This window comes from Rutidosis leptorrhynchoides, chromosome 6 (genome assembly GCF_046630445.1).
Source record: "Rutidosis leptorrhynchoides isolate AG116_Rl617_1_P2 chromosome 6, CSIRO_AGI_Rlap_v1, whole genome shotgun sequence".
Classification (NCBI taxonomy): Eukaryota; Viridiplantae; Streptophyta; class Magnoliopsida; order Asterales; family Asteraceae; genus Rutidosis; species Rutidosis leptorrhynchoides.
The window spans coordinates 114,568,719-114,576,939 of record NC_092338.1 but is presented as its reverse complement, the minus strand read 5'-3'; the positions used below and the strand labels follow the sequence as shown (position 1 = coordinate 114,576,939).

At 33.9% G+C, this 8,221-nt stretch overlaps 1 non-coding gene across 1 annotated transcript; it reads left to right on the top strand.

The window, feature by feature from the left end:
• Positions 1-7,857: 7,857 nt before the first annotated feature.
• On the top strand, positions 7,858-7,964 carry LOC139856333 (small nucleolar RNA R71). Its single transcript, XR_011761821.1, has one exon. It is a non-coding gene; the product is annotated as a small nucleolar RNA R71 (small nucleolar RNA).
• Positions 7,965-8,221: the final 257 nt, after the last annotated feature.

Sequence of the window (8,221 nt, the reverse complement as noted above, 5' to 3'; positions counted from 1 at the left end):
TCAGACTTAAAGCTAACCGTTGAACATCCAAATGGTACTCAAGCATTAATTAAAAGTATTGGAAACTTAAAAATTAATGATCATATCACACTTTTTGATGTTCTTGCTGTGCCTGAAAACTATGTTAGCTTAATGTCTGTATACAAATTATCAAAAGATAATAAATTAAGTGTTAGGTTTTGATGTGCGAGCGGAGGGGTACAAAATATTATTATTTTTAATACGAAATACGGTATAATTTACACAAGTTTTTATTTAATTTATATATGGGATATACCTAAACCTTGCTACAACACTTATAGGCAGTGTACCTAATTGTAGAGTAGTGTAGTTTTTAGTAAGTCCGGCTCATTCAAAGGGAGCTAGTGATTACGTACTATATTTTTAACAACTATATATATATATATATATATATATATATATATATATATATATATATATATACATACATACATACATACATATATACATACATACATACATACATATAAGTGTTATTATTATTATAAAATGGGGTTTTACCGTTTAATGACCGGTTTGTCGATATTATATTAAAGCGTAAAGATAAATGAAGATAATATAAATCACAGAATTTAAATTGCGATAAAGTAAATTGCAATAATTAAAATGACAGTAAATAAAGGTACGATAAAATATGAAATAAAAGTATTATGCTTACTTAAACTTCTGTAATCATGATGTTTGACGTTTTGATTTTAATTTATTACTCTGGGTTAATTGTCCTTTGTCCTGGATTATTTGATACCTATTTGGTTTTTGTCTATAATAGTCTATCGGTCATAATTATAAAATGCTCGTCAAATTAACCTTATTCCCGAAGTTAAATATTCCAACTAATTAGGGATTTAAACTGTAACAAGGTTTTAATACTTTGTTAATAATTACACCAGGTTATCGACTGCGTGTAATCCAAGGTTTTAATACTTTATTAACAATTACACCAATTACCCTTGTATGTAATCCACCCCTGTTTTAATTAGTCCATGATATATTAATTTATCCACTTGGCCAAAATGAATAATCAATTACCCAATCCAATTGATTAATTAAATGATTGTAAACGATGTCGTATAAACGTCACTAAGTAGGACATTCGTAATCAATTTAATAATTATCAGATTAACTAATTTGAAGATAGGTTCGACAGGTTCCAATGAGTTGTCGTTCAATTAGACAATACCCCCTACCTATTAATAGTCAATAGTCCAATGTTCACAAGTGTCGGTCTTTTGTCCAAACCCGAATTATGGTACAAAATCCAATAAACCCATCTTAATATTTAGCCCAATATCACAATTACTTCGGCTCAAATAAGCATAATAATAACTTAGTTACGAGACATTAATTTAAAAATGAAAAACATAGCTTACAGTGATTATTTATCGCGTAGCGTTACCCGGACAGAGTTTCGACTTTAAAACCCGTAAAACATTTCTTACATTAACCCAACTAAACCATAATTTATTATTAATCTTAATTATAATTAAAATTATAATTATAAATATATATTACATAAAGAGAAAGAAAGATTGAAAAAGGTGTAAAGAACTCGTCTGAAATCGTGGTATTTATAGGACCTGGCCTGGATTCCTCATCCATGCGATCGCATAGAGATAAAGCCTCCAGGCCATGCGATCGCATGGCACCATTTTATAGCTCAGGATCTTTTGTTTGCAAGCTTGCCGACATAATATTTAATATATATATATATATATATATATATATATATATATATATATATATATATATATATATATATATATATATATATATATATATATATATATATATATATATATATATATATATATATATATATATATATATATATATATATATTATATTCTTGTGCAAAGTTGACTTGAAATTTTAGCTCCGTTGTCTCGTACGTTTACGCCCGGTCTATGTCTCGGTTCCGGATTTTCGAACGTCCTTTCGTACGCGTAGATATCTTGTACTTTGCGTTCCGCGGCTTGTACTCTTGTAATTTTTAGACGTTTCTCATCAATAATTTGAACCACTTAGATTGTAACTTGAACGTTTTAGCTTTTTGGTCATTTGCGTCTTCAAATCGTCGTTTTCTTCTTTTGTCTTCGCACTTATTTATTTAAACGAATATTACTTGAAAATAGAACAAATGCAACTAAAAGCTTTACATATTGGAAGGATATTGCACCTAAATATATGTTCATTTGGAGCACTATCAAATATCCCCACACTTACAACGAATTTAATGTTTACAAAAAGGCACGAAAGCCATTAGTCAAATGTAATACAAGTACGACCCATTAAAATGATAGTTTTAATCCAAACTACATCCGAGCATGGTTTGGGGCTAAACTACCCAAAACACTAGGTCGACTTCCAAAAGCTTCATCCAAAAGCATCCCCTATCAAAATAAAGTGGGAGGCCACTAATCCAATCGAATATCCTTGCCTTTATCCAAGCCGGAGCCTAAAAAGGTAAACAACGAGAGGGTAAGCAAAACGCTTAGTGAATGCAATAATTATACACATACATATACAACTTACTTACTTGCAAACACTTATACCAATTCCACATACGTACTAGCAATATAATTAGCATACCATCATAAAGTATAACACTAAATCTCCGATAACCCAAGCTAGTATAACGATAGCGTATAACACGAGCAATATAATATGCTATACTACAACACACAAACATTGATGTTCACAACATCCATTAATATTCAAATTTCAAGGCTAGCACTACGAATGGTATCGTCAACATCGAACTTAATTCCCATCCGCCCTAAATAATGTGGTATCGTCAACATCGAACTTAAACCCACATATGAGGTATCGTCAACATCGAACTTAAACCCTCATCAAATGTCACTACAATAGTGGTATGGCTTCGTCAACATCGAACTTAAACCCTCATCAAAACAAACGAACAATATACTCTAGGATATGGTATCGTCAACATCGAACTTTAACCCATACCCCACAAGTAAATAAATCATATACATACATATATAATTATTCCACTCGCCTCAACGCCTTTGGTGAATTAGGAAATCAAGCTCGCAACCTTCAATGCAACGTACCTATTACATTATGTATATAATTAACATACAACTCGTTGGACTAAACACCAACAACTTACTATGCGCATTTAATGACCCAATTGCATTAAATGACCCTTTTACACTAAAACTGCCCATTCGAGGCCAAGACTCGTCGTTAATCACTAAAAGCTAGTGATTAGGGTCTAACAACACCAACTAACACAAACTTAGGGCATTTCATACCCATCTTGTCCAACTAAGTCAACAATTACACTTTTAACCCATATTAACATCAAGACTCATGATTTGGTCAAACCCGAACCTATTAACAAAACTTTCACTAACACATAAATGTGTTAGTGATCTAACAACACAATTTTCACTTTAAACACCACATTACAAGGCAAAACCCTAGATTACCACACCTTAGGGCTTTCTTACAACAATTTGACCCAAATTCGCCCATTCAACCCCCAAATGGGTTTTACAAGTCTTAAATGACAAAACCCTAGCCATAAATCAATTAAAACTCAAAACACGGAGTTAAGGCTTACCAATACTATCACGACGTAGCTAGAGATGTAGGGAACAATTTTAAAACTCGGGCTTGGGCGAGATTTGGTCTCCTTTTTCTCCAAGCGAGCTCTCTCTCACTAGAACTCTAAACCTCTCTCTAAAATTGAATGTGATGTAGTTGAAAGTGTGTTAAATGAGTTATGGTAACCGTTGTATCAGTTTTCTAGATCCAAAACTGTCCACAAGTGAAAAGACCAATATACCCCCAAAGATGCCATTTAATTTGGGTCAAAAATGTCAAACAGCGACATCTGTCGCGTTTCGCGACAATCTGTCACGTTACGCGACACCTAAACACGACACACTCTAATAAAACGCGATAAAGTGGACAGGTCGGGGGTCCTGAAGTTGTCGCGTTCCAGCCAGTCTTGTCGCGTATCGCGACCAACCAAAACGCGACGGAACCATCTAAAACGCGACATAAGGCCTGATCGAATCATTTTCTACATTTTCAAGATTTAAACTATATGCAAACGTCCATAGATACCATATTAAACATACACGAAGTTAAACACACACCTTAAGTCATATATATAGAAAACGGGATGTTACACATGTCTTCAACCATGCTATGCAACCACCGTTCTTACGGTTGACACCCGATTTGGTTCAGGTGACCTAATGAATTCCGATGAATTCTCAGGATTTTACGTTCAGTGGTAATGAACGCATTGAAAATAGGGTTTTCAGAAAACAAATCGGTTTTAATTTTGATCAAAATATTTTCTCGTTCAAGCTCGAGTTTAGATATCATTGAATTCCATGAGTTTGTAATTCTCAATATTTAAGGTCAATCTCAAGGATTGAGTAATATCAGGCTTAAAAGCTGATTTTTAATCTTTAAGGAGATTATCCTTTCTGGGAGTCTGATTCATTAGTCTTATCAAGCTAATTTGCACGTCGCCCTCCCTATTTTACGAGACAGATCCTCTCCTGGATAGGATAAGTCTGACCACATGGCGACCCTGTTTGATGCTGAGGTCCGTGGATTTCCAGCTGATTTTCGAGAAAACTTTTCAAGGTTTTTCGTAGACTCTACAACTGGTCTGGACGACAACTTCCTGACCTAAATTAAGAAGCGTGTGTCTTTTTCGGAAGACTTTACTTTCTTTTAATGATGGAATTGATTCATCGTGTAGATTCATCTTTCTTTCGAATATATTACAGTAAATCGGGTAAAACTGATTAGTATTTTTCAAAGCAAAAGTATTTGCAATAATCTGTACAAAAATATGTGATATATGTTTTAAATAACTTGGTAAATTCTTTCCACACTTAGCTTTTATTTTATTTCTTTCTTTGCCTTTTTATTCTCCTTTATTCCATTTTAAATGAATTCTAGCGTTTTGGGTTATTTCTCAATTTATGACCTTTCCAAGGTAACAATAATTTCGGTATTAACACCTAGTTTTATCGTTCATAAATATGTATAAACATAATTTTGAATTCATTTATTTGAAATTTTTTTAAAAATTTTACTAGAAGTGGGTAGTCAGTATATAAGACTAGGGCTGTTTTTTATTATCAGAGAGCACTAGATTCTAATACAACTACTGCTTTACTAGTAAAATTTAACGGTGGCTATTAAACCAAGTGTATAAGTCAAATGTTTAAAACCCGAAAGAATTTAATCCCTTCCCACACTTAAGATCTTGCAATGCCCTCATTTGCAAAAAATCAGTAAAAATTTAAATTAATGAGGGCGATTAGCGTAGAAAAATGATTAAAAATACCGAGTTTGCAATCATATTATTTTATATCACATTTGATATTTTACGTCTTGTCGTTAAAATTAGTAGCTTTTGCTGAACTTAATGCCAGTCTTTGAAAGTGCGTTGTTTTACCCTGTTTGTACATAACATAAAATACAAACATATATATACATATTTTTTGAAGTTTGGTATATAACCCCACGTTCATATAATATTTTTGGCATACTTTAGATCAATAAAATTACAAATAATGATAACAAAATTTTTCGCACCGCCCCCGGGTAAAGTAATTTCGATTCTATGATCTAGTCTTTAACTCACGACGAATTTTAGAAATCATTTTTTAAACTTAATGAAATAAAGTAAATTTTGTTTTTAAATTCACACAAAACATAAATTTAAAAAGCGTATTAATTTCATACAAAACCTACAAAACAAAAAATTCAGAATGGGGGGAAAAATTAGTTCTTTAGTGTCTGATAGTGGAAAAGACCAATCGGATTCCATTCTCGGAACTACATGAGAACAGAACAACTAACTCTAGACAGCATTTTCTTTTTAAAACATTTGAATCACACTTAGGTAGCTGTGGTGTCGAAATTGTGATTAACTTCATCGTCAATTTCTTTTAGACCATAATCAACTTGCATATATGTGACTTTTGCTTTAAGCCATTGGTCAGATTCCTGTGTAATATCCACAAATTCAACTAGTTTTGCCTTTTCTTTAGGTGATAGATTGGATACTAATCGGTTACATAACTTAAAGTCCCCCTTGGTTCTAACATCGCGAATCCGTTTAATAAGTTTCTTCATTGAACTGTTAATAACGGAGTCATTTAATTTTGTATCAACAACGGGGTTCTTTGTTATTAGGTCATCATTAGGTGTTACTTCATCTTCCCCACACTTAGGCGTTTTATTATTGCTAAGCACTACCGTTGGAGTTGGTAAAACAACGTGGTTCTTACCAATCGTCTTTATTAGTTCAACGGTTTTGGTTGGTGGAGATTTAAACTTTCGAATCACAAAGGTGACCGATTTGTCACCATTACTAAGTGTCATTCTAGCCTTTCTTACATCAAATAATGCCCTGGTGGACGCTAAGAATGGTCGACCTAAAATTAGAGGAATGTTTGAGTCCTCTTCTATGTCAATGACAATAAATTCGACTAGAAAGGTTAAATTACCTACTTGAACGGGTAGGTTTTCAGCAATTCCAACTGGGTGCCTAATGGTTTGATCAAAGAGTCGAACACTCATTTTCGTTGGACTTAACTCACCTACTCCTAATCTCTTATATAATGAAAGAGGCATAACACTCACACTTGCACCTAAATCTGCTAGTGCATCATACATGACACAATCACTAAGTAGACAAGGAACAATAAATTCACCCGGATCACCCAACCTAGGTGGAGGTTTTGGTGGAACTGTCTTCACCGGGTTTACTTTTACGGTTTTTGTTTCTTGTACTTTCTTATTCTTTTTCTTCTTTCCAAAGGTATCACAAACTTTATTACCTATTACTTGCTCATACTCAACTCCTTTTCTTGGAAACGAGATGGGTGGTCTGTATGGTACAACTACTGGCTTTACATACTCGGGTGATGGTGGTGGTGTAACTCTTCATTGTTACTCACATCTAAAACCTTCCCATCTTCTGATGCTGGTTTTTCAGAATTTGTTGAAACCATGTTAACATTTTCATTTCGAGGATTTACTTCATTATTACTCGGTAGCTTTCCTTGTTCTCTCTCACTCATCATGCTAGCAAGAGTACCTACGTGTTTTTCTAGATTCAAAATGGAAGCTTGTTGAGTTCTTAATGACTGATCAAATCTCTCATTTGTTTGGGTTTGAGATGTAATAAATTGTGTTTGAGATTCAATTAGCTTGGCCATCATTTCTTCCAGATTTGACTTTTTCTCTTCGGTTTGTTGTGGTGGTTTATACAAGCTAGGTCTTTTTTGATTGAAAGTGTTGTTTTGAGTTGGTTGGTTATTCGGACCTTGTTAGTTGTACAAGTTATTGTTGGGTCCATTTGGATTGTAATGAATGTTTTGATTTCGATTAAAGTTTGGCCTTGGCGGTTGATAATTATTTTGATAATTATTTCCCGGCCTTTGGTTCATGTATGAAACATTCTCTCTTTGTTCCATCGTTTGTTCAATGTGACAATCTTTCATTAAGTGTGGTCCACTGCATTGCTCACAACTGATTCGTGTTGCGTGAATATCTTTAGTCATCTTTTCCATTCGTCTCTCGAAAGTATCTATTTTTGCGGAAACGGAATCAAAGTCATGGCTAGAATCGGCTCTAGCTGCTTTAGATGAACGAAAGATATCTTTTTCCTGGTGCCACTCATGCGAGTGGGAGGCCGTGTTATCAATAATTTTGTGAGCTTTGGTTGCGGTTTTCTTCATAATGGAACCACCAGCTGCTGTGTCGATGTCTTTTCGTGTAGCGTCGTCGACACCTTGGTAGAATATTTGTATTATTTGATAAGTGTCTAAACCGTGTTGAGGACATCCTCTCAACAACTTTCCGAATCTTGTCCATGCCTCATATAACGTTTCTTTTGGCTTTTGCGTGAACGTAACAATTTTTCCTTGAAGTCTCACGGCTTTAGATACCGGAAAGAATCTTTTAAGAAATTTCTCAACTAAAACATCCCATGTGTCAATCGCTCCTTCGGGTAACGATTCTAACCAATCTTTGGCTTCTCCCTTTAAAGTCCAGGGAAACAACATGAGATAGATCTGTTCATCCTCAACTTCTCTGATTTTAAATAGAGTACAAATCCTATTAAAGGTTCGAAGATGTTCATTTGGATCTTCTTTTGGCGTACCACTATATTTGCATTGATTAGTTACCA